Source organism: Hylobates moloch, unplaced genomic scaffold, assembly GCF_009828535.3.
Source record: "Hylobates moloch isolate HMO894 unplaced genomic scaffold, HMol_V3 SCAFFOLD_5, whole genome shotgun sequence".
Taxonomy (NCBI): Eukaryota; Metazoa; Chordata; class Mammalia; order Primates; family Hylobatidae; genus Hylobates; species Hylobates moloch.
Window position 1 is genome coordinate 137,819,365 of NW_026652280.1, and position 26,478 is coordinate 137,845,842.

General features: G+C 37.1%; 1 long non-coding RNA gene across 2 annotated transcripts in view; it reads left to right on the forward strand.

Moving 5' to 3' along the window:
- LOC116469810 (uncharacterized) overlaps nucleotides 1–26,236 on the forward strand; it is a 146,515-nt gene extending 120,279 nt beyond the window's left edge. For both annotated transcript variants that reach the window (XR_009213690.1, XR_004248349.2), the window contains 4 exons: nucleotides 9,457–9,601; nucleotides 16,117–16,199; nucleotides 17,759–17,831; nucleotides 25,883–26,236. This is a non-coding gene — a long non-coding RNA (uncharacterized LOC116469810). The remainder of the gene's footprint in view (nucleotides 1–9,456; nucleotides 9,602–16,116; nucleotides 16,200–17,758; nucleotides 17,832–25,882) is intronic.
- Nucleotides 26,237–26,478: the final 242 nt, after the last annotated feature.

The window sequence follows — 26,478 nt, forward strand, 5'->3', positions numbered from 1 at the left end:
CTGGGTAGGAATTTTCATTTGCTGCTTACCGGCTCTGTGCTTGGCAAGGTTCAAACCTCTCCGAAATTCAGTTTCATCATCTACAAAATGGGGATAATGACCCCTTCCTTGCCAGGCAATAATGAGATTTAGAGATAATGTGTATGAAGTGCCTGGCATCTTGGAAGCCCATGAAAAATGTCTGGTACAGTTATTACAGGTTTTTTTTTTTTTCTTGAAAGGGCTTGTCTTTCAGCACTGTAAGCAGTCTTGAAAAGAACCAGGGTTCAGGACAAATATGATTATTGCTGATGATAACTTTCTTGGTGCCTTTTTCTTATTTCCTTGCCCTTTTCATGTCCCTTGTTTTCCTTTGATTAAATTAATGTTCCACACTCACTCTTATCAGCATCTTTTTTTTTTCATACTTGTAGAATATTCAAAATAAACTGGAGGGGTTGATCAGACCAAATAATTACAGACAGGCTTTGTTTAGAAGTCAAAAATTGCCTCTTCTCTTTGCCCTGGCTACTTTCCTCCTTCTGGTCTTTTCTCTCCCTACATGTCAGTAATAAAATGTATTGTTAGACAGATCAACAGATGCATCACCTTGACACTTTGGTGAGTGAAGACATAGATTTGGATAATAGACATAGCTGAAATGTTTTCCTGGGGGTGTCCAGTTCTCTCATTTACACAACAATTGTTATCCCAGAAAACAACTGGTATATACCTCCTCCAAACTAGTCCAGTTCTTACAGAAGTGGACTAAGGAACTATTTTCCTAAGGGATTCATTAGGTTTTGATTAACCTCCAATACATTTGTTCTAAACAACATGGAGGATTTCCCTCAAGCCAGGCTGGGGTTGCCAGCTGTGACAGAGATGGACATTTAATTTGTTTGTGATTGGGTTGTCAAGGCTGGACATTTGTCATTTGAGATTTCTACTTTACTACTTTCCCCCAAATCTACTTCTAACAAGAGAAACCTTTAAAACGAAGTAGATTAAAAATTGATGATGTAGAGTGTGTACTGGATTGGTTTCTATTTTATTTTACTTAGGGAAATCATAATTTTGGGGCCAGTGATTAAAATTCCTGGCTATGTACGGGCAAAGCTCACACTGCTCACAAAACACCCCAGCAATCTCATCCCATTTCTTAGGGAAGATTTAATAGCAGGCCTGTTCAGTGAGGCACATACAAGTTCATTACCTTTATAAAACACCCTACAGGAATTTTACTAGTGTCCAAGGCAGTGCTGTTAATGGTTTCCATCCACACATTTCTATAAAAGAACAAAAGACAGCTTGTGTTAACCTTAATTTCTTGGTCTTTTTTGCTTCTTTGATAATTTTCTAAATTCAAACATTTACATGGAATCTTCCAATCATTTGTATTAGTTAGCAACCTGCTACTATTGCAATATTTCACTGTCCTTGTGGTAAGAGTTGTTCTAAGACTGTATTGTCTAAACTGGAGTGGCTGCCTCATACTTAGCTTTATGTCACATTTCAGCTGAGACACAGGCACAGTTTCTGACTTATGCTGCTGCATAGAAGGGTAAACTGAAGTTTTTGTTACTCAAATATAATTTCTGAAAGCCAAATTGGGCAGCAGCAATGCTGGGTGTTTTAGTGTTTTCTCTGGCCTTCAGTTTAGGTCTTTGGTAATCGCATGTCAGATATCAGGTGAAGTATTGCAGTTGAAATTTTCATATACTTTTCAGAAACTAGACTATGTCTTAATGATCTTTTAAGTTTGTGATTTTGGGCTGGGCGCTGTGGCTCACGCCTGTAATCCCAGCACTTTGGGAGGCCGAAGCGGGCAGATCACGAGGTCAGGAGATCGAGACCATCCTGGCTAACATGGTGAAACCCCGTCTCCACTAAAAAATACAAAAAAAAAATTAGCTGGGCGTGGTGGCGGGCGCCTCTAGTCCCTGCTACTCGGGAGGCTGAAGCAGGAGAATGGCGTGAACCCGGGAGGCGGAGCTTGCAGTGAGCCAAGATCCGTGCCACTGCACTCCAGCCTGGGCGACAGAGCAAGACTCAGTCTCAAAATAAATAAATAAATAAATAAATAAAACATATAAATAAATAAATTTGTGATTTTGAAACCCTTTTGGTGGACCCAATGTTCTCTGGGACTTAAAATTGTTATTCCCTTTCATTCCCTGCTGCCATGGCTTCTGTCTGCCTTGGTTCTGAGCTCTGTGTTGAGACATTTTAAATTGTAATACTTCTTTTTAATTTCAGTTCTCAGATTAGGTTGGTCTAGTTAGGATGAAGGTATTATATTAAATAAATACAATTTTGATCTTGTTTGTTTGGATAAGTCTGTGTGAATACTCATGTAGAATATAAATGACCAGTATTTGACTCCATCACCAACCGAGTGCCCACAGGGTCTGTTCAATTTGCACTATGTGCTCTAGGGTCTAAAGAATCCAGTTTGGTTCCAGTTCCAGTCTTCAAGAATAGGGAAGATTGACCAAGTTAGCAGAAGTGTGAGAAATTATGAGCATGCATCACAAAAAACATCCGTTGACACACTAAAATGAGCACATGAGGTTATTAACAGTGAAACCTTGTGCATTTGTTTCTTCACAAGCCATTGCTGCTAATGATGTGGTAGAAGGAGCACTGCACCTGGAGAAGGAAGATTCTAGCTGTGGCTTTTTCATTAACTTGCTGCGTGAACTTATACAAATCATTTAATTTTTTAAAAACTGAGGTTAGATATCTGTCAATGAGCAAGTTTTACTGGGTGATTTCAAATGTTCTTTCTAGCTCTAAAAAAAATCCTACGATTCTCATAAAGAAATGTTTTATTTGATTGTGACATTTCATTTGGCACCTAACTCTGTACAGATGTCTTAACTCGGAGTATTTTGGTTCTTATAGATTTAATACATGGAATTTATCATTCTATTAATGTACCTTGGAGTGAAAAGCATGTCTGTGTATACACCTGCTCTCACATTTATAATATGTATTACATCTTTTTAATGTACATCATGAGAAATGCCAGTGGACCTAAATGAAATATTACTATTGTTGCATTCATTTTTATGAACTCTGTCAGGCTAAATGAATTAAATAAGGAATAACATGTGCTACAAAAACTACATTTACCATATACTCAGGTGTCTGTGTACTGCATAAACACAGATATCGAATATGTTTTGGGTTTTCTTTATCAAGAGCCAGAAAGTTTCTAAGTTAAAGATAAATTGAAAATCAAATGGACGTTTTGATTTTTAAACATGAGGCTGAGCTATTGTTACAGCACCTATTGTCTTTGGCAGACAGCACAGCTGGGGACTTTGTAGTTCCTTTTGTCCTATACCTGGTGATTGAGCAGGTGAGAGGGAGGTGAGTTGGATGTGAGAGGCACAGATTATAAGAATATGAATAGCGGTGGGAATGATGAACTGAGGATCAAGAAACCTGTGGGGACTCCTGAGGGTAGACATACTAGGGATCTTTGATCTCCAGCTCTGTATATATTTCAGAACACTTTACATCCTTCTTCTCTCTGTCCTTTTTTCTGCCAGCTGTCTGGACAACTTCTCATCTTACTTCTTCCCTATAAAGGCATTACGATCTTTTTTGGAAATCTCACTTTAGCCTGAATGTTTCCAGATTTGAATAGTAAATTCGCCCTGGGAACAGTTCTACCTTGACATTTTTGCACATGAAGAATATAAAAGGATTTGGGAGGCAAGGGCTGGAGAATAGGACATGGGCTTCCAATTTGGGAGGTGATACTTAAAGTTCACTTAGCAGTTCTTGTTCTAGGCTGTCATTTAAAAAAATGACTTAGGGATGTCAGAATGTTTTTGTTTTGTTTTGCTTTTTAACTTTTTAAAAAAATTGTGAAATAATCTACATAGAATAAAGTGCACAAATCTTAAGTGTACAGCTCTGTGATTATACACACACACATATACACGCACATTGATATGGTTAGGCTTTGTGTTCCCACCCAAATCTCATCTTGAATTGTAATTCCTATAATCCCCATAATCCCCAGGTGTCAAGGAAGAGACCAGGTGGAGGTAACTGAATCATGGGGGGCAATCTTCTCCATGTTGTTCTCATGATAGTGAGTGAGTTTTTGCTGGTTTTATAAGGCACTTTTGCCTCTTTGCTCAGCACTTTTCCTTCCTGCCGCCTTGTGAAGAAGCTACCTTGCTTCTCCCTCACCTTCTGCCATGAAGTCCTCATGTTTCCTGAGGCCTCCTTAGCCATGCTGAACTGTCAGTCAGTTAAAGCTCTTTCCTTTATAAATTACCTAGTCTCAGGTAGTTCTTTATGGCAGTATAAAAATGGACTGATACACACCTACTCCTTGGAATGACTATTAAAGATTTAGAATATTCTTAGCACCCCAGAAGGCTACTTTGTGACCTTTCCCAGGATATAAACTCACCAATTTGTATTTATTAATGTGTTGCAACATGTTTAGAAGGTTTATTGTTGTTTAATTCATGGACTTCGCCATGAAAAATATACCCTAATAGTGTTATTTTAAGAAACAAACCCCAAGGATCAGAAAACTTATTTGGATAACATTGTAAGCGTAGAGCACTATTTCCAAGGGAAGCTTACCATGATCTACAGGCATCTTTTTATTGAGGGTCATTGCAAGACACAGTAGAATTCCAGCAGTCTCATTTACAATCACACTCATCCTCAATAGCCATATTTATGGCTTCCTGTGTAATGAGGTGATTTATCATGGTGTGTCAGCCATAGAGAGTTCAGTATAAATGAATTTGGTTTCTTAAAAAAAGGTATTTATATCTAAACACTTTTACAATAATCTGACATTGCTCTTTAAAGGTAAGCACATATTCTGTGATTTGCATATGAAGAAACCATGCATTACTCTTGCTTGACTGACTGTCAGCTTCAGCAGCTGCACCTGGTAGTGCCCAGGTCTGTCATTGTTTCCACGATAGAGCTCATTTTTCAAGGGTTAATAACATAGACCTTAACATTCACTTTGGGTTGAAACTTGGCAACCACTATGAGTTTATAGCCTTAGAAGCTGATTTGAAACAAAAATGCTTTAAATTGATTTACCCTTTTCAAATTACAGTATGTCAAAATAATAGTACTTTGCATCAGTTCTAATGCTTTACATTTATTTAATGTTAAAATTTGTAAGCTATTATTCCCAGGTGATGACTTGGGGGATGGGAGCTATGGGGGCAAGTTAAATGAACATTGGTTTCCATTGAGAATTCCAAAATAAATTTGCCAACTTTGATTATTTTTCTTTGGTAATATCATTGCTATTCTAAAAGAAGAAATTCTATTGCTCTCACCTTTATTAGAAGGGAGCAGTTGTGGCTGTGAATACAATTTGAAAAGAATGATAGAAATAAAACGTTGGAAGTCATGTTTAGTTGTGTAATATCCTGATCTCACAAAGGATTTCTCTCAACTCAGCACCTCTGAGTGGTATTTGAACTAAGTTAAGCTGGGGTGTGTGTAGTTGTTCATGGTCTTAAGCTTTTCAGTTTTGAAAACTCCACTCAGAAAGAAGAGGATATTTGTATTTCCACTGTAGCACACATTTTTGTTACTTCTTTGAAATGTACATTTTTATTTTATATACATTTATTTAAAATATGAACACTTCCAGCCTCTTTACTGAGTCAACAAAAGTTAAAACACCACATTCATTTTTCTCCCTTTAAAATTACTTAGATGTCAGCATATTTGTATATTTAATGTACAGCCACATACTAAAGAAAAAAATGCTGCTGGGCTATATCTATACTGAAGCCATCTTCTCAATGAGAGAAAAGCTGGACTAATGAGGACATCATACTGTCAATTTTTAAACTTTGATCAATTTTTGACTGAGAATGATACAGACAGAAATTTGGAGAAAAAGTTCTCACATATATTAGACACAATGAGACTAGGATATCATGTGTCGAAAGCTGCAACTTTGTTCTTGTATCGAACAAAGACAAGGCTGAAGAATAAGAAAAGCTATAAAGTAGTTAGTATTGTAGAGCATTCTGTAATAAATTACAGACAGAAGGATGAAGAAATATAGTCTAGATGTAGCAAAGGTACAGAAGGAATAGGATTAGCATTGGAACCAGGCAGTTTTGGGTTAAAATTCTTTTATCACTTATTAGGTCACCTGGGCAACCTTGAAGACACTAATTTTCCTTGATGATTTTCAGTAAGGTGTGAATAGTGACTGACTTCCAGTGTTTTCATAATAATTAAAATAATGTCTGTAAAGTATTTGTCACCTAGCCGTTGCTCAGTAAAAGGTGAGTGTTATGATGGTGTAATTGTAAGAATTTAAACAGTGAACTTACATCTAAGACCATACCACCCTGAATGTGCCCGATCTTGCCTAAAAAGTGAACTTACAAGTCATAAAAACTTTCTGTCGGTTATATTACCTTCTCTTGAGGGATCTCAGAGTGCACTTATATCCAAAGTCTTCTTGGTAGCAGATTTTTCAAAAATCTTCATAATTTCTCTATATGAAACTCACACTCAGGACAAGGACACTTTACCAAAAGTGGCCTATGAAATGGTTAAGGGGGATAATGCTTCTCAAAGAGGTACCTACAGTATCTATACACATGGTGTCTGACCAACCAATCTGATCCTCTCTTAGGGAAAGTTTAAATTCTGGTCGTACATAAAATGATAAGGCAGGTAGGAGGTAAAACAGAAAGACATACAGAGAGAAGACAATAAACATCCATGAGCTAGAAAAGAGAATAGAGAAAAGCCATAGTATGGTGATAGTAAATAAATCAATTGTGCCCAAACCAGTTAAGCAGAACCACTATGAACAGTTAGACTACTGTAATGGTAGAACAATTGAGCCATGAATAGATACATCTGGGAAACTGTGAGTGGCCATGGAATGCTCCCCACTGCTCCTGCCCTACTAGAGTTACTGTTGTATTTAGAATGATATTCCAGTGCTCCCTTAGATCTGGCTCTGTGTTGCTTTTGTGTGATTTCCTGTCTTTTATTTCCCCAGTTATGTTACAATAAAGCTGCTTTAACTAAGGCAACTTGAGTATGTAATCCAAAAAAAGGCCAATAAATACCCACAGTTTGACTTGCAGATCAAAGTCAAACTAGAGAAAGGACCCCACATATCTTCCCTTGAGTCCGTGTGAAGTCATAGATGTGTGAAGCAGAGTGGTATTTGTGAGAAATTTTGAAGTGTTTCTAGATCATACAACATGAGTCGGGAAGAATTGAGAGATGAAGCTGGAGAGATCAGTAGGGGCAGCGAGCTCTTTAAGGCAAAGTATGAAATGTGAAAGAGCTTGGAAAATTGTGGAGAGAAGCAACTAAAGGGTTTCTAAGAAGGGGAATGATATGGTTAGGCCTTTAGGAATGTCAGTCTGGTGGTTTTGCAGAAGATTGTTTGAGCGCAGCAAGACCAAATAAAGGCAGACAGATACAGAGGCTGTTGAAGAGACCAGCTTCTGATTACTAGGGCTTTCACTAAGGGAGAAGCAGTAGGGATGAAGAGGAGAGTATGATATTCAATAACATTTTAATTGACTAAGTCAGAAATGCTTGGTTGATGTAGAGAATGAAGTAGGCAGTCAAGAGTGATTCCTGAGTTTCTGGTTTGGGTGTCTCAGGGGATAGAAGTGACATTAATTTAGAAAGAGGATATAGCAAGAAGAGATGAGTTTGGGAGAAGATGATAAATGCCACTTTGGACATGCTAAGTTTATGATGTCTACGGGACATTTGGGTAGAGTTGTTTAGTGGGCAGTTATATATATGAACAGAAAAATCAGGAGACAAGTCAGTGTTGGAGGTAAAGGACACATCCACTTTTATGTGGTATTTAGAGTCACAAGGATGAAAGAAGTTTTATGAGGGTAAAGGAGGAATAGCATTTAGAAGGTGAAGAAACACCACTGAAGGGGTAGGTAGAGGAAGAGGAGCTGATGTCAAAAGGAGAGAAGAAATAGTGAATGGACTGGAGAAAATCAGGAAAGGATGGTTGAATTGAAGTTGAGGTAGAATAGAGTTTCACTAAGGAGGAGATAATTATTAACAGAATCCAGTGTAGCTAGTGAAATACAGAAAGATGACTACTGAAATAAGGACAATTTCAGTAGAAAGGAAGGTACAGAGGACATTGCAGTGGAGCTCTGAATGAAAATGATGGATGCCGATGTTTTGAAAAATTTAGCTGGAGATATGGTGGGGTGGGGAGAGAAGCTACACCATAATTTGGGGCAGATATGGGGCTAAGGGAGATATGGAATCGAGGGAGAATTTTTTTCAATGATGGGAGTAGCTTGAAGATGTTTATATGCTGAAAAGGAGACAGTAGGAGAGAGCAAGAGAGAGAGAGGCTGGCTTGAGATGCATGTGAGAGAGGTTCACCTGATTAAATGATGCTCCCAGAAGAAGAAGATGGATCTTAAACAAAGGAAAACTCATCTTTTTGTCTGAGACTGGAAGAAAAGTGTCAATGTGTGTGGCCATAGATACACTTGTAGGTTGTAGTGGGTACAATGAGATAGAAAGCTGGATGATGGGATCACACCAATGAATTCAATTTTCCCGATGAAGAGGGAACCAGTATCAACAGCTATGAATGAAAGGGGCAGGGTTGAGTCTCTGTGGAGACTGATAAAAGCCAGGAACTACCAGTTACTTTCAGGAATAGAAGAGGATGCTGATTATAAGCAGTTAAAATGCTCTTAGAGCCAGAGGGAAGAGAAATTCAGACACTGATTGTATAGTTAGGCCCTTCTACAAGGTTATATGATTTTTTTTTCCCATGCAGTACTCAGCTGCCTATAATTAGGCTTATCTTTTAAAACTGCACTCAAGTTTTTAATATGTGGTCATTCAAATAAGAATTTTTGTCTTTGGTTTATTTTAAATGCAATTTTGAAGTGAAAGTCAGGGAACCTTCACACCGAGATGGTAGCATTTGGGCTGGGCACTGTGGAGTGATTCTTAATCCTATTTCATATTTAGTTAGGCTTTTCACCTCATGCCATAGTCTCTTGTGGAGAACATATATTTAGCTTTTAAATAAAGTGCATTCAAATTTGGGGAGGAGATTTTAAGGAATTTATTATCATTTCTTGGGGCACCTTGGGTTATCCAAGAACCAATATTATTGCTGCAGCTATTGCCACTTGCTTCCTGACAGAAGATATATTTGAGCATTAGCTCAAGCAAAAACAGCTAAAACAAGTGGATTTATGGTCTTTAACACTTGGATGCAACTGATTTGCTAGTTGCATCATCCTCATTATCAGTGTTAACTCCCAAAAACAGAGAAATAGTTTTATATACAATAAAGGCTTATCTGAAGCTTTGCCCCCAGCTCCAACTGAATGCCAAATTTGAGTTTGAAAATGCTAGCAGAAATCTTTTCTTACAAGAATTTATCACTTTTATTTTCTCTTTTGCTCCTCCAACTTCTAGCTGGACCTGTGAAGAACTGTCGAAACAGCTGTAGAGGAATTGTGGTGGAGGCAGTAACGGCTCCTTTAGTAGCAGAGAATAGAAAGATCTCGAAAACAAAGCCTATTGTCAGGAGACTTGCACCCATCCTGGCCTACTTCCAAGTGTAAGTGAGATAACATTTAATTTCTGAAGTGGAGATTTGAACCAAATTGTTAACCTCTCAAAGTTTAACCAATAAGAGGTGATGATGATGTTTTAAAAAATTAAATAAAAATGTCTGGTTTTTGGTAATAATTATAACGCAACACTTATTCTTCTTAAATTTCTTGTCTTTCATTAAATTTTGCCTTAAATTACCACTCAAATTTTTCATGTGTGACCATTTGGAAGTAGAATTCTTTCTCTGGTGTTAGTGTGTTATAAAATTTTCATAGTTGCACACATTGCTTTTAGATATTCAGTTTGTTTGATTTGAAAACTTTACCAAATAATTTGCCTCTAGATTTTGATTAGCAGAAGACTTATCTACATTAGCTTTACAAATAAAGTGGCCAAAGTATATTGATTATCAGATTGTAAGGAGTTATCTATTGCACAAGGACCAAACCAAAACAGATAAATGGCTTGTCATATAAACATTTATGAGCCAATGGAATGACAGTCCTCATTTGAAAGCAACTAGTATAAATTTGGCCTATACCACAGTGGGTGTGAAAATTGCAAGGTAAAATAAAACAGATGAGACCATTTAAGTTTGAAATGGAAGAACAGATCACTGGCAACAGCTATTTACTTTCACAGTTACTAAAATAGGGTGTTTTCTTGTGAAAACTATCAATACAAGGTGATGGATACCCTGCTTAAAGTGCCAATATGATGCCATTCTGAACTGCAAAACGATTTCATTACAAGTGTATGGGGAACCTTTAAACATGACATTACGATGCGACTATAATGTAAGATAACAATGGAAAAACAATTTCAGAGTAAGTGTAAGGAGACTATAACCATGCAGTTGGAAGGCCACTGGAATGTGAGATTATAATAGCTCAACATTAAAATGCTGAAAAGGATATGGCCAATTGCTTTTTTTTTTTTAAACTGGGAATAGCCTAGACAACATTTACACTCATGAATAGTAAAGTCATAGAATGTATTTTAGGGAGGAGGGAAGTTCAGCACCAGTATATCCAGCTCTTATCCCCATTCTGAAGTGTATTCCCGTTTTTTTTTCCATTTCTTGAGGTTAAGTTGGAGACAGTTTTTTGTTCGACCTTATCACTCTCCTTCAACCATACCACTTTGAAGCTCTGCTGCAAGTTCAAAAACATTTTCTTTCTGACTCACATCTAGCCCTATGACTTGGCTGCATTAGCCACCTATGGGATATAATTTGAGTTCAACTAGGATGATTTTCTACTGCTCATTTTATCTTCCTGGCTTCCAGTTATCACTGGACCTCAGCTGAAGTCTTACCATTAGAAATGTATTTCTTTGAGTCTAAAATGATTTAAAAAAATTATTTGAGAGTACTTAATAAATTAAAATTTAACAACACTTATCAAGGTATAAAATATAAGTACTGGTTAGAGGGGTAACATACTAAACTTGAGCAGTCTAAGAAGCACAGACTTTGTCATCAGACAGACCTGAGTTCATATTTCAGCTCTTCTACTTAGTTATGTATAAATATGGGCAGGTCCATACTTTTCTAAGTCTTGAGTTCCTTATCTGCAAAATGGGGCTAATACCAGCACTTAATTCTTAGGGTAATTGTAATATGAAATAGATACCACATATGAAAGCCTTGCACAGTGCCCAGCCAATATGAGGGGCTTGATAAATATTCTCTCCTTACTAATATAGAAAGGGATAAGGGATTGGGTCAAGACGCTAGAGAGTGGAGTAAAGGAGAGAGAACAGAGCATAGTCACAAAGGCAATGTGATTAGGGAGAAGGTTTCTCCCTAAACTCGACCTACTTACAATTTATTTTCGAGCCACTCCAATTCAATTCTAATTAAGCAGCCTCTTAGTCTTCATTATCTAAGGTATGCTTGAGTTTTCTTATCTCTTCCTGTTCTTCTGCATCTTTGGATTATTGTGTTTGTCCACAAGTACTGCCACCTTTAGTACTGCTCTGTCTATGATAGTGGGACATTCTGTCCTTGGGAGATGACTTGTGGCCACTGTCTGAGCTGTTCCTCACTGGGCCTCTTTCCTTTAGGCTTCTATCATGCATGGTGCTACCTTAAATAATCTCATCTTGGATCACAACCTGGGGTAGTGATTTTCCAGCTCCTGAGGTTATACAAAAGTGTAAACAGGAATTTTATTATACCTCTGAACCAGTTTTAAATCTATTCATCCATATCATACTTAAAGGACCAATTAACTAATAAGATCAAACACAGTTTTGTGAGCATAGAATGCAACATTTTCTCCCCAGATATTTTCTTCTGGTAAGAGTTTTGATTTTAGCTGTGGTATTAGTTTTTGTCTAAAGCCCTCATAGCATTATCAAGCATTCTCATGAAGAAGTTACCTGACTCTAAAGATATATTCTTGTATTACTCCAGTTTAGTGACCCCATTCACCATATGATTGGTTAATTTCCTTTAAAGTTTTTCTATAGGGATTATTCACCAAAGAAATAACTCACTCAGAGTGCAAGGCCCCTGTTGAACATACTTTATGGCCCTGGGCACTAGCAATGCCAGTAATTGAAGGTGATTCATAAATGATTTTTGGAGTAAACTTCATGTAGACTACAAACCAATCCAAATTATTCAAGGCAGTATAATCTGGGTGACGTGGAATGCAATGCTGTAACACAACTACTTTGCCTTCAGCCCATAATGAGCACCAACTATGTGAAAGGTGTGAAGACAATCATTTTCTCAAAAGGAGATAAGATTGGGGAAGAAACATATTTGTTGTGTGTCTCCTGTGTGCTAGACTTCATATGCCTTACTTCATTCACTTACTCTTAAAAACAACCCCAAGAGTCATTTCGTCATTTTGTCATAAATATGCATTATCATCCATATTTTATAAAGAATGAAAACTAAGAGAGGTTGAGAGACCTGTCTGAGGTTATATACGTGGAGAGTTGAAGCTAGGATTTGAACATGACTGTCCAGTTACAAATCCTCTGCTATTTACACTGTATCACATTGCTGCCCCTTGTGTGAATTCAATTACAATCCACTAGAGGAAAAAATAAAAGAACACAAAGGACTGGATGGCAAAGTAATCTGTGATAAGTGAGTAGAATGTGAGTAGATGTGAGTAGAATGTGAGTAGAATGAAAAGTACCAAAGGGTTTGAAGGAGAAAAATATTACTTCTGCCTGGGTTCTGTCTTCACTGTGGCATTTATCTTTTTTTTTTTTTTTTTTCTATCTGCTCTTTGGGGATGCTGCTTTCCCTCACTGGTGTGCTTCTCTGTCTACCAAGCAATGGTCAACACTGACTTCTTAAACTGCCTAAGCCAGTAATTATTGCCTAAAATAAAAAACTGAGTCCCTAGACTGCTTGTTATGTTCCAGATCTCTTCTATTCTCATTTTTCCCCAGAAATGTTTCCCCTGGATGACTCTTCTATCTCCACAATGTGCTAAAAGTATACATGTACCCTAGAACTTAAAGTATAATAATAAAAATAAATAAATTTAAAAAAAGGAAAAGAAAAAGAAAAAAGTATACTTACTCTTTAAGGCCCAAGTCAAATGTACTTTCTGGGAACTCTTCCCCCAGCAGAATTAGCGACAATTTGTCTCTTGTCTCTCAGCGCATTGGCTATACAACTATTTGATACATGTTACCTATTGTTTAGCATGGTGGAGTCATGCTAAGCATCAGGTCAAGTTAGGTTTTGTTTTGGGATTTGGACATTTAATGGCACATCTGTCATATTAGTGAGGTGCACCTGATAAGAGTCCATTTAGCTGAGTGATCGAGAAGTGTCTTTTGGGGGCAGGGATGATATTAGGTAACAAGAGAATCCGAAACACATCCTTTGTCTAAAAACCATCATCCTTATGGTAAGAAGGTGGAGTTTCTTTGAAGAGTTCAGCCTTCCTCCTGTCAACATGCAGTTGTGTCTGGGGCAAAAGGTGGTGTGATGTGAAAGAGGATATAACTAAAACATCTGAAAACTATTTTCATATAAACTATGAGATTTTGGGGACAAGAAAATAGCATTGCTAGAAACTGACAGAGTAACGTTGTATGAACATGGTATCATTCTTATGGCATAATACGGCAAGTGCATTGGGACTGTGGAGGTCACAGCCTGGTTTTAGGTCGTGACAGGCTTCAGCACAGTATCTCTGTACCTGAAGTCTGTAGATTTCTGGGGAGGGGCTAGGCTGCATGGCAAAAGGTCCACAATTCCATAAGCACATGATATATTGTCAATGGGCAAAACAGTTTTTCCTGAATGAATGCGCTACTTCCTTTCAAATATATGTAGAGATTCTTATGATGAATAAATATGTTTTTATTGAAAGGATTACTGAATTTACTGTCATATGTATCATTAAGTATTTTTTCAATTAACAGACACTAAAACGTACCTATTTTTGTACAAATGTGGTGAATATGAAACCTTTTAAGGTTAAAAAGGTGTTTCCATACTCACAGAGGATTATTGGTGAGGGGTTGAGTTAGTGACATCTGGTGGTGGCAGCTCCTACTGATTAGCTCCATGAGTACTAGCTCTTCTTTACCATCTAACACACAAACATTGGTGACTGGCATTTAGTAAGTCAATTTGGAATGAATGAATAAGAGAATGAATTAATAGTTTTTGGGTTGAGAAATGTCTACCCCTTCTACTATTGCATTCTGACCCATTACATAGAATTCCATGTATAGGCCAGTCTCCATGAAAGTGAGAAAAAAGTTAAAAAAAAAAAGAAAAAGAAAAAGTCTACCACTTTTCATCCAGTTAGTACACAAATACTGTGATAATTTATATCCCAATGGTACAGTCGTGTGGTCGAGAACCAGCCCCTATATTGGCATGTGAACTTATTTCTACCCAGTGAGTCAGTTAAGATGGGAATAATAATTTAATTAAGTGTACTTCACTTGTGACTGTCACAATAAACCCTGATGTATGTATATTAGTTCCAAGAGAAAGATAATCTATGTCATTTGAACTCTCTTTCGCCAACTTTAAAATGTGGTTTGTAAAAAGTTTTGATTGAAAATAGAAAACTCTGGTGAAATTTTCAAAAGGAGTAAATCATATTCTTGGGATAATTTCAATTAAATCATTTTCTATGAAGATGTGTCAGCTTTGGGTATGTCATGAGCCAGGTCTCTTCATATGCTTTCACACACAGGCCAAAGATTTGCTGCAAACTCTGTGAGTTAGATAAGTCTAGGCAGGTTTTTTCATTTCCCTTCTTCTTTACTTGTGGGACTGTCAACTCTCAGAAAATCTAGTGAGGCCCTAATTTATAAACATTCAATGTATCCTCATGCTATTGAAGCATCATGGGAGGGGATATTAAGAGGAAGTAGAATCATGAAATTCAAAGAGAATTCCAAATGGTTCAAGATGAAAGGGGGCGTAGAGGTCATCATAGTCCAATCTGTTCATTTTACTGATGTAGCCGAAAATGTGAAGTGACTGGTACAACATTACGTTTCTAGTTAGTTGTAGAGTTGGGCCACCAAGACTTTTCCCATTTCAAAATTTCTTCTTGCTCTGGTCCCCATTAAAAAAAAATTTATGTGGATTTTGGCTCTGATGTCACCTTTTCCAACATTGGATGCCTTAATAACTCTCTGTACCACTGTTCTCCATTTGCCACTCTTTAGAGACTCTTTCTGCCTGTGACAGGAAGCTGACCTTTAAGGAAAGCAGCAGAAAGCTCCATTGCCTTCTGGCTTCTGGTTGGGTTTGATCAAAGGGAGACTTGGCAGGGTACTCTCAGAGGAGAGAGAGATCAATGCATTTATGACCCTGCACGCCTGGACTGCAAGTCCTTGGTGGCTGCGTTTGATACTGAAAACCAGAGTTCTTGTTGGAAGATCCTTTCCCTTAGCTATAGCTTTTTCTTTGTGTTCTGGTAACTGCTCCTTTCCCTCTCTACTGAGGCCTACGGGTAGTAGTGACTTTCCACTTTTACTAGTTCTAAGGTGTTTTGCTTTCCCTTACTCGTTCACCTTAATACTGTCCACACATTTTACAAAGTCCCTTTATTAAACTCTCATCAGTTACCTCATTGAGTATAAAATCTGTTTCCTGCTCGAACACCAATTGATATACTCCATCCTCTGTCACCTTAATTTTTTCCTTCACAGCACAAATTACAAGCTATACTCAGCTTTTAAAAATGTGTTTACTTATTTATTACCTGGCATTCCTGACCAGAATGTGTTTCCATGGCTTAGCTCAGTGCCTGACACATGGTAGATACTCAGTACATGTTTGTTAACTGAATGGTTACAGACATACAAACTTGTAGTTCAAAATTCTTTCTATACATCACAATAAGAATAACTCTGTAGAACTTTTAAGGGATGAATCTGCCTAAAGGGAAATTTTAATTCATTTCAACGTCAAATATAAACTGTATAGGCTTTTGTGGGTTAGTAGTTGCTATTTAATATATTCTTTCCATGGTAAAATGTACTCCAGATCAACCCATTTTTTCCCATTAGATTATAGTTTCATGAAGGCAGGAAACAGATGTATCTTCTCCATGGTTGTATGCTGAGAGCTTTGCACACTGCCTGGCACAGAGGTAAGTTCTTCTTTGTGCTGAAGACCAAGCTAAATACCAGTGACTTGGAGATGTATGAGGCAGGATCTCTCTCTTTGAGTGGCTCATAGTCTTATGGAAGATATTGACACACAAACAAGAATGGCAATGTAAGGCAATAGGTGATACAATGGAGGTTATGGGAAAGTGTTTTGGCCTTATAGAGAAAGGAGAGAAGCCAGGGAACTCTTGACAGACGATCTGGGTGAAGGGGGTGTAGGGTGGTCTTCCAGGACTTTCCTTTTCTGAAACAGCTTATTCAGGGGTGTAAGTTCAAAACTAACAAATTCTAAAATAAAATTTTTATCACCCAGTCCACTCAGAGCTGAGTATTTCATGTAAAACAGAACTTTCCTACTTGTTGACATTGGCTTTCTATTTTCCTTCTTTTATCCTTTTATTCAGGAAAAAAAAGTAAAAGAAGTAAAAATGACTTTTGAATCTGGATTTTCTGAGTGTTGATCATGTCAAAAGATAGTAAAATCTGTTTAAAAGATGATAAACTGATTATCCAAGTGTACTCTTTTAAAGCATCATGAAACTTAGCTGAAATTGACTGCAGGAAAAAAAGGAAAGAAAAACTTGTTATATTCCCCACCAGAGGGAGACAATTTTTTTCCTTTTGACTTTCAAAACCTAAATTCTGATTAATGCAGATTTGAAGAGTACAATACAAGGTTTACTGGGGCTGATTAATACCCAGGGGGAAAAAACAAACTTACAGTCTAATTTGTTTACTTTTGTCTTTTAATATCAAATTATTTTCGAGATCTAAATTCTGTTCTGCCAGCACAGTAAATGCTACTTAACATGCATGGAACTTTAAGAGATACTTGTTATTTCAGTGTCGACTTTATCTCTAATTATATTAGTATGGATTCAGATAGGACACTGATAATATAACAACATGGAATAATTTAGCATTAATTATTTTTTATAGTACGACATTTACAAATCAACCCTAAACTAAGAGAGACAAAGGGTATGGTGGTGGTGGAAGAGAAAGTGATAACAATGTCTCTTTCTATTGGCAAGACTGTAGATATTGGAATAAATTGAAACCAAGTCAGCCAATTTTCAATATGCCGCAACTCTACAAAATTAAAAAAGAAATTAGCTTACAGTAGTTGCTAATTTAGGAAAAATGGTACATGAGCAATAGTTCCTTTCTATGACACATCTGTACTTAGTATAATTAAACATTTTATCAAAAATGTAGAAAATTGTCTAGAGATTTATAGTGTAAGACCTACTGTACTTAAAAAAAAAGTCCAATTTCATGCCCAATTTAATAGATACAGTGTTAGATCTACATGTCCAGTGTAATTACTTGGACATTTCATTCTTTTCTAAGGTTCTTTTTAGAAACCAGTTCAGATCTGACCTTGTGTAAATGCTTTTTAAATTACTCTGAATCATTTTACAAATCCAATTAGTGCACAGTCAAATCGCCTCAGCTCACCTCATTTGACACAGGGTGCTGCTGAAGTAGCTTTACTGCTTATTATGATTCCTATTTACTTATTCTTTGTCATTTTCAGAATATGTACAACCAAAATATGGAATAATTCTCAGAAGCTCACGTTCAAACCTGGGATAATGTGGAGGCATCAGGTAAAATATTTGTCTGATTAGGAGCATGAGTTTCTCATCATAATTCAGTGGCGGTAAATGGATGCTTTGGAAAAGCATGAAGTGTCACTTAAGTTTCACTTGCCTGAGGTATCATTTAATCAGCAAGCGCAGTTAATAATTTTGCTTTTCTATTCGTCAAGATCTCAATATTTTTTCAATATGAAGTCTGCTCCAGTGTACTTTACATGACATTTTATAATTAGTTGTACTTGAGAATTTGGCAGTTTTAAAAATTCATACAACATTCTTAGTTACAATTTATAAATGATTTTAAAGTATAATTAACATTCATCTTTACAAGTTATATGCAAACAAATATGCAAATTTAGAAATAAATATGCAAACATATAAAATGTTTTTGAATTAAGTAGTCCTTAACATTTTTAATGAAATCAATATTTTATTCATATTTTGCACACAATTTTGAGTACTTACTGATTTGGGGGTGTCTACAGCATATATGCTTTTGCATATTGTAACCTCTAACTACCAGCAACAGGAAGGAAATGAAAATGAATTTTTTTTTTCTTTTTTGGAGATGAAAACCAAAGGCTAATTTAGTAGACAAATCCAGGAGGTGCTGTTGAGCGGATTATTGATGCAATTAAAATGGTCTTTTGCTCCTTGAACTGTTAACCTTATAAGGAACTTCTGCTTCCTTAGATGACACAAAACTCTTGCGCATCTCAAGAAGACAAAGTGGAGGGCACCAACAAACTGCCCCCTACTTTCTTGTGTGGCTATAAAGGCCAACACACTGAGTTGGTATCTGTGGATTTTTAACATATTAAAGTCTGAAAGCAGAAGAAAGCAGGCTTCAGTATAAAATGAACAAAGAATTATTGGGAAAATGCAACTTAGATGGAGAAGTCGCTATGCAAGAGTACAGATTCAGTTTAGTTATTATGATTTTAAAAACAATCTCTTCTAAAAAGTTAACTGATTCAAGATCTTAGTTCACTCATTCAACAAACACTCATCTTTTTAGGCTCAGTTTCCGTTCTTCCTCTGCAAGAAAGATTTCTCACTAGCAGAGTCCTCTGTCTCTGAAATCATGTTGCATTGTAAGTTAACCAGGCAATGATTTGTATGTGCCCACCATGGGCAAGGAATACATTCATTGCTAGCAGGGGTACAAAGAAGTATCAGAAATAATTAACTAGCATCACACAGTTTAGCTGTAAAATGTTCTCCAATTTTTACAGGTATGCATGCTTTATTATCATTTTCAAATGGCAAAATTCTTGAGGGAAAAACTTCATTTATACAAGGGATAATGAGAAGAATTTGTTTTTTGAGTGGCATCTCTGATGAATTAGTAGTTACTCACTGGTATGCTCTGTAAAGAATGATTCTGAGGCTGTGGCATTAGCAGTACCAGCATTGCCATGTTTTTGTTATTCCTGCTCAACTTATAATCTTTTTAAAAGAAATAGCATTTCTTTTACTAGAGAATGAGGGCTTCATGATCCATTTAATTTCCCCATTGTAACTGCTAGAAATTCAGCGGAGAATTTTGATATAAATTTCTTCTTCTCTTTTATTGCTTGACTTTTTTTCTTTTATTTTGTATATCATGTTACTGTACTATAGTTTGTTTTTGACAGCTGGTTGCTTTAAGTCTTTTTGAAAGAAACAAATCATTGCATATACTTACTTCTTCCTGTAAGTTTTATGGTGCTTAGCATAGGTCCAGGACCCTAAGGAGGCATAGAATAAATGCACTTTGCATGAAGAACACTGAACTTGATGCTATGGAGGTCCCATATGGTAGGTGCACAACGATGCATGAATGAGTAAGTGAATGAATGAATGAGTTCAGAGGGAATTTAAGCCATGAGAAAAATCATGATGGTTTGTGACTTATCAAGGAAAGCATCCGATGAATCTTGGCTGATGCCTTAAAAAAGGCATAGAATGATGATTGGAAGAGGAGGAAATGGCTTAGAGGAGAATAGAGGTTTAGCAAGAAGAATTTAAAAGGACAGGAGCCATCATGTAATAATATTTGACTCCTCTCCATGGGCCTATTTGCTTGTGTGGAATGTAAAATTTCAGGGAACAGAAATTTTTAAACATTAATTTGGAACACATTAGTGTGGCCTTCCACAGAATATACCAGAGTGTTTTTAGGTTGTTTGAAGATGAAGATGATCCTCTCACCTACATTATTTCAAGTTCAAAAATTAAAAATTATAGGGCATGATAATTTCAACTTGTAGATTTAGGGTAAAATAATTCATTTAGATGCATCAGAAATTAATCTTCCCTCATAGAATCAGAATAAGCAATGAAAATTCTGTTTTGCAGCAGCAAGCTGCTCCATAATGTCTGTGGGGACTGGTTTTGTTTATTTGCTGCTATATGATAGTCTTAGGTAAACAACATACAGCTATATCTATGTGCATCTGGGTAGGCTTAAACATTTTTATTATGCAACTTAAAAATGAAAAAGCCAAATCTGCTGCACTTAACAAAACAGCTAAATCCCATTCAGTGTAAAACAAACCCCTACCACCTTCTTGTCAAGTAACCTTGGCCTTTAAAGGCCATCCCCACACAATCAGTCACTTCCATATGCCTTTCATTCTTCCCATAATCTAGGATTTTTTCCTCGACGTTTTGTTTCTCTGGGCTGAATTTCATCTCAGTTGATTGCCCAATTCACTTTTCATTCACTCATAATTGTTTTTTGAATTGTCTTAAATTCTCAAATGGATTATGACAATTTGAAAATTAACAATGGTGCCTTAATTGCATGGGGCTGTGTGATCCACAAAACCCTGTTGGCTGACGTTTTTACCCCCATCTGTAATTTTTTTTTTTAAACCAAATGTGAAAAGGTAGAAACACATATAAGCATAAAACACATGTGGTTGTGATTTACAAAAATTGTTGACTTTCCAGTATTTGGAAATTAACCACAGACACTTGTAAAACCATTTTACAAAAGAAATTATTTTAAAAATTCAATTGGATTTTCTTTCTCTCAAAGTTAGCTTCTTTTGTGGAAGCAGCAACATATGCAAGCAGGGCAACATTTTCTGGATGTGTATGGAAATTAAGATTCAGGAAAAATAATCATTATTCTTTAATTATGTAACTTTGGCTGGGCTCTCAATGCAGCTTGGCAATCCTCTCACTTGTCCCCGAAGGACTTCCTCTAGAATTCCTCTTGAGGCAGCTGTTTGAAACCTTTAAACTCATGCCATTCTTCTCATGCCCCTCACTCTCAGCCTTTACCCTTTCTTCATAATTTACAGAGACTATAGCAGCTCCAAGCTATCTCCTTGGACTTTCTTCGCTTCCACCTACAGACTCGCCTATAGAAGCACACCTGTTTTTTTTTTTTTCTTTGAGATGGAGTTTTGCTCTTGTTGCCCAGGCTGGAGTGCAATGGCGCAATCTTGGCTCCACCTCCCTGGTTCAAGTGATTCTCCTGCTTGAGCCTCCTGAGTAGCTGGGATTATAGGCGTGAGCCAACACGCCCGGTTAATTTTTGTATTTTTAGTAGAGACGGGGTTTCACCATGTTGGCCAGGCTGGTCTTGAACTCCTGACTTCAAGTGATCTGCCAGCCTCGGCCTCCCAAAGTGCTGGGATTACAGGTGTGAGCCGCTGTGCCTGGCCAAGAAGCACACATCTTTTAGTATTTCTTCTTCAGTCTTAAAGTAAGAGGGCTCTTCTTTCATCCCATTATTAACTTTTTGGGTTCATTGGATTCTATCTCCTCTGACCTCCTCCCTGGATGTAAATTTTTTTTCTTTCTCTTATCTCTGATTCCCTCTCTTCAGCCTACAGACGTGATCAAATGTAATCTTCCCCATCTCCTATTGGCTTTAGCCTCCTCCCAACTCTCATCTTACCTACCTTGGCCCTTTGTGTGCAGCCAGCCCTCTTTTACTTACCATCCTCCTCCCCACTCACCATGCATTGGGAGTTAGTAAAAGAAGGCCACACCTATTCCAGGTAATCACCTAGGAGCTCATGTCCTGTCTTTTTCTTTTCTCTCCTAGCTCATAATCTTTGTTCTCTATTGCTTGGTTTTTCACCCTGCCTTCAGAGAGCTGTTTCTGGATACTCAATTTTTGGTTTTATGGTTTCCTTGATTGTAGCTTTCATATACTCCTCATTTAAACTATGTCTCAACCTTAGTTTTTGGGCCAAAGTTTGGCCCTTTCTGCCAGGAAATGGAGTTTTAGACATTTTTCTAAACTATGAAGCCTTTTAAAGTTGTGCTTTGGAGTACGCTTTCTGTTCTCTACAAAAGCACTGTCCCTGTTTCCTCAGCTCCCACTCACTTCTTATCCAATTGAAGCTGGTCTTGCTAAGATGACTAATAAGTCCTCTTTGACCCCTACAAGCAAGATGACTTCCTAATGCTAGATCCAATAGCGCATTGGCCAACACTAGGCCAAGTGGCCCATTTCCAATTTTCAATATTGTCTCATCTTTTAATACTATCAACTTCCCTGACTTTTTGATATTTTCCAACTGTTGGCTTACAGCACACCTATCAGTATGCATATTTTTACTGATTATCTATTACTCCGATTCCTGAGATACAAAGGGGAGTGGAACATGGCCTCTGCCCCCACAGATATTACAATGTAGGGTAGAAGAAAGACAAGTAAATAGGCAAATACAATTCATGATGTAAAGTCTACACATGGAAAATACTCAATCATATGCTTGTGGGGGCCAAAGAGGACTTACTTCTATACAGAAGCTTGAGGGATAATTAGGAACAGTCTAGGTCATGTGGGGACAAGGGTGAGAGTTCCAGGAAGAAGGAGCAATTCTACCAAAATTAAAAGGAGAGAGGACAGGAATGTTCAGATAACTTCAAGGAGTTCAGTGTGATTGGAGCACAGGGGTTAGGGTGTGTATTGTAAGAAATGGGCTGGACAGGAGGCAGGGACCAGGTCATGGAAGGCCACATGAGTCATTTTTAAAGAGTTTGGAAATTGTATAAAGGCAATGAGAAACTACTGAAAAATGTTAATATTATACAGAGGAGTAACATCATTACAGTAATATTCTGGAAATACCACTCTGGACTGCGATAATGAATTTGGTGATGGTAAGAGTGGTGGCAGGAAGTTGGGTTAAAAGGCTGTGGCAGAAATCTAGGCAAGATGGCCTTGGTCTGATCCGATAGAGTGGTAATATGGATATATAGAGGTAAAAATAAGTGGTGGGTTTTAGTGATATGAAAGAACAATAATGGAAAAGACTTGGTAATGGATTGAGCTATCCATTTCAATTATCTTCAGTTCCTTTCTATCCCATTGTGGCACACTTACCCATAAAAATGATAGCATTTCTCACACTTTATGTTATTTTTCTGTTATAGTATAGGGTCTATAACTAGGACTGTATTTGATTAATCTCTATGTCCATTGCTCAGCTTGATGTTTTGTGGATAACAGATAAACAATCAAGTCTGGTTGACTGAGTGACTCAACTTCCCTGGGTAATGTTTGATATATTAATTTTTAGCATATACCTCTGTCGGATTATCTTCCCCACCCCTCTCACCCTTCCATTCATTATAGAACCATAAAGAATGCTTCCCAGTTTGAACATTAAAAAAATACCCCGCAAGTAAAATTTATTCTTATGTTTAAACTCTTTATAAATATTTATTTTTAATGATGTGAAGCCAGATACTCTATCATTCCCTTTATTAGCTTTCTGTTGCTGCTGTAAAAATTACCATAAACTTAGAGGCTTAAAGCAACACAAATTTATTATTTCACAGTTTCTACAGATCAAAAGTCCAGGATAGCTTGACTGGGTCCTATGTTCAGTGTATCACAAAGCTGAAATCAAGATATTGGCTGAGCTAGGCCCTTATATGGAAGCTCTGGGAAGATTCCATTCTAAGGTTGTTTGGTTGTTGGCAAAATTTCGTTCCTGGCAGTTGTAGGATGGAAGTCCCTGTGTCCTTGCTGGCTGTCAACTGGGGGCTGCTGTTAGCTGCTAAAGACCACTCAAATTTCTCTTCACCTGGCCTCCTCCCTCTTCAAATCAGCCATGGCAAGTCTTGTTTTGATTCTCTTAGATTTCACCCTTTGACTATGCTCTCAGATTTTTAGACTCATATGATTACATTGGGACCACTGGTATAATCCAGGGTGATCTCCTAATTTTAGGGTCAACTGATTAGCAACCTAAATTACATCTACAAAGCTCCTTTTGCCATGTGATGTAATATATTTATGGGCATGATATTTTGTCATATTCACAGTCTGGAGATTAGAATGGGACATTTTAGAAATTCTATTTAATACATTCCTATTTTAAATTGAGAAAAGTTATATAATAAATTAGACACCACTATAATGTCATATTGTAAATTAATCAGTAGTGTTGGGCATAACTTTTTCCAGAAAGTGTCCTATAATTTCATCTTATATCTTTCATTTGTTATGTACTGAAGTTTTAGATTTGTTTTTTAACCTTTCCACCCTTCTACCCAAATCTACTATGTTGAATGGGGAAAGGATCAGTCTTCAGTAGCCAAGATGCCCAGATAATAATGTCCCAATGATGCAAAATATACATATATAACTTTGTGACCAGAAACAATTATAGAGACAGATTTTTAGCTCTGAGGAAGGAGAGAGGAGGCAGTGTGAACCTGTTGTAATCATATCAAGCACTTACGATTTCTGATCCTGAGGAATGGAGAATCAAAACTTTTCATTTTGGATAATCAAAATTCCTTGATAGCCCCCATATTCAGATATGACTTTTTATTTATTTAATACATATTTAATGAGCATCTGTCAGGTTCTCAGACACTATTCTGTGCACTAGGAATAGGATGTTGGATAAGGCATGCCAGGTTCCTGTCTTCTTGGAACTTCTTGTTGCTGTGTACTTTGGCAGACAAAGGAGTAAAATGGCAAAAAGAGGAGAGATGGGGGTGGTGATCTCTTCTCTTATGAACCAAATGCTCTTCTCATATGCTCAGAGAGCTTCAGATACCAATTTTTCTCTTTTCCTGAAAGGCAGCTGATATAGTTTGGATGTTTGCCCCTCCATATCTCCTGTTGAAATGTAATCCCTAAGGTTGGAGGTGGAGCAGATCATGGGGTGGAGGTTTGGATCATGGGGCAGATCCTTAATGAATGGCTCAAGGCCATCCCTTTGGTAATGAGCGAGTTCATGCAAAAGCCATTTGTTTAAAAGAGCCTGGCCCCCTCCTCTCTCTCTCTTGCTCCTTCTCTTGCCATGGCGATGTGTCTGCTCCCCTTTCACCTTCTGCCATGACTGTAAGCTTCCTGAGGCCAGAAGCTGAGCAGATGCTCATGCCACACCTGTACACCCTATAGAACCATGAGCCAATTAAAGGTCTTTATAAATTGCTCAGCCTCAGGTATTTCTTTATAGCAATGCAAGAACGGCCTAACACAGCAGCCTTGGAGGGCTGAAGGAGAGACTCCACAGGAGAGATGGCCTTGACCAATATGACTCAGCAGGGGTGTAGGTCATAGAGACAGATAGAGTTGGAAAAATACTCTGATTAAACATTAGTGAGTTTTCTTTTTTCAAAAAAGTTTAGCATAAGGAAAAAAATGCCTAAAGAAAAAGTTTCAAGGATGACTTTAAAAATTCAACTGACAAAGTACTAGTTTGTTGTGTAGAATATTGGGAACATTTGGTGATACAAGAAATAGTTAACGGTTCTTTGCTTTTGTATCATCACCTTGTTTGGTGCACTGAGGCCCTGATGAGTTCCCAAAGAATATCGGGATGTGAATACAAATTGTCAATCTTGTAAAATCAGTTTACCAGTCAAATAAAAAAAAATCCGGACTTGCCTTTCTTTCATACAATGCTCAGAACACCAATGCCATTGAGCTTGTTTGAGAATAAAGATGAGGAAATTGTCAGTCATCAGGTATAGCACTAGCAAATGAAAACAATATTTGAGAGACCATTTATTACCAATTTCAATTCAGCTTCATTTGTGGATACAAACATATTGTGAGTATTTATCCATTTCTTCTTATTTTTTAGAGAAACAAAAACAGAAACGAAGATATCCATGACACCTAATGTTACAAGGAGAAGAAATCACCTGTAATCACAAGGGTACTGAGAAAAGGTAACAGACAAATTTATATTTGTGGAACCAGGAATCTTTCTGATGACTTTCAGAAAGGGTGGACATACAAATAAAAATCAACCTTCTTCTTGGTGAGGATTTGACCTTGGTTCCATATTAACCCAAGAGCTGATAAGCACAAACCTGGAGTCCAGTTTTTATGCAAATATAACAACTCTGCTTATACTTTGAATTACTTGTATGAAGTGGGGAAAATTTTTTACTCTCTCTGAACCCATAATTAAAAAAAATCTGTATGACTTGGATAATAAACCCACTTCCTAGAATTTTTATGAATATGAGATATTGTGTGAACTACCTAGTATGTTATTGACCACATGGTTTGTGTTTAATATGTGGAAGCTAGTATTGCTATTATTGTTGTTGTTATAAACGATAGCACTTCTGTCTACATAATTCTCAAACTTTCCCCCTGAAGCTCAAGATACTTTAGTACGTTAATGATTATTAACTTCAATGCACAGATTGAGAAATTAGCAAAAAAATA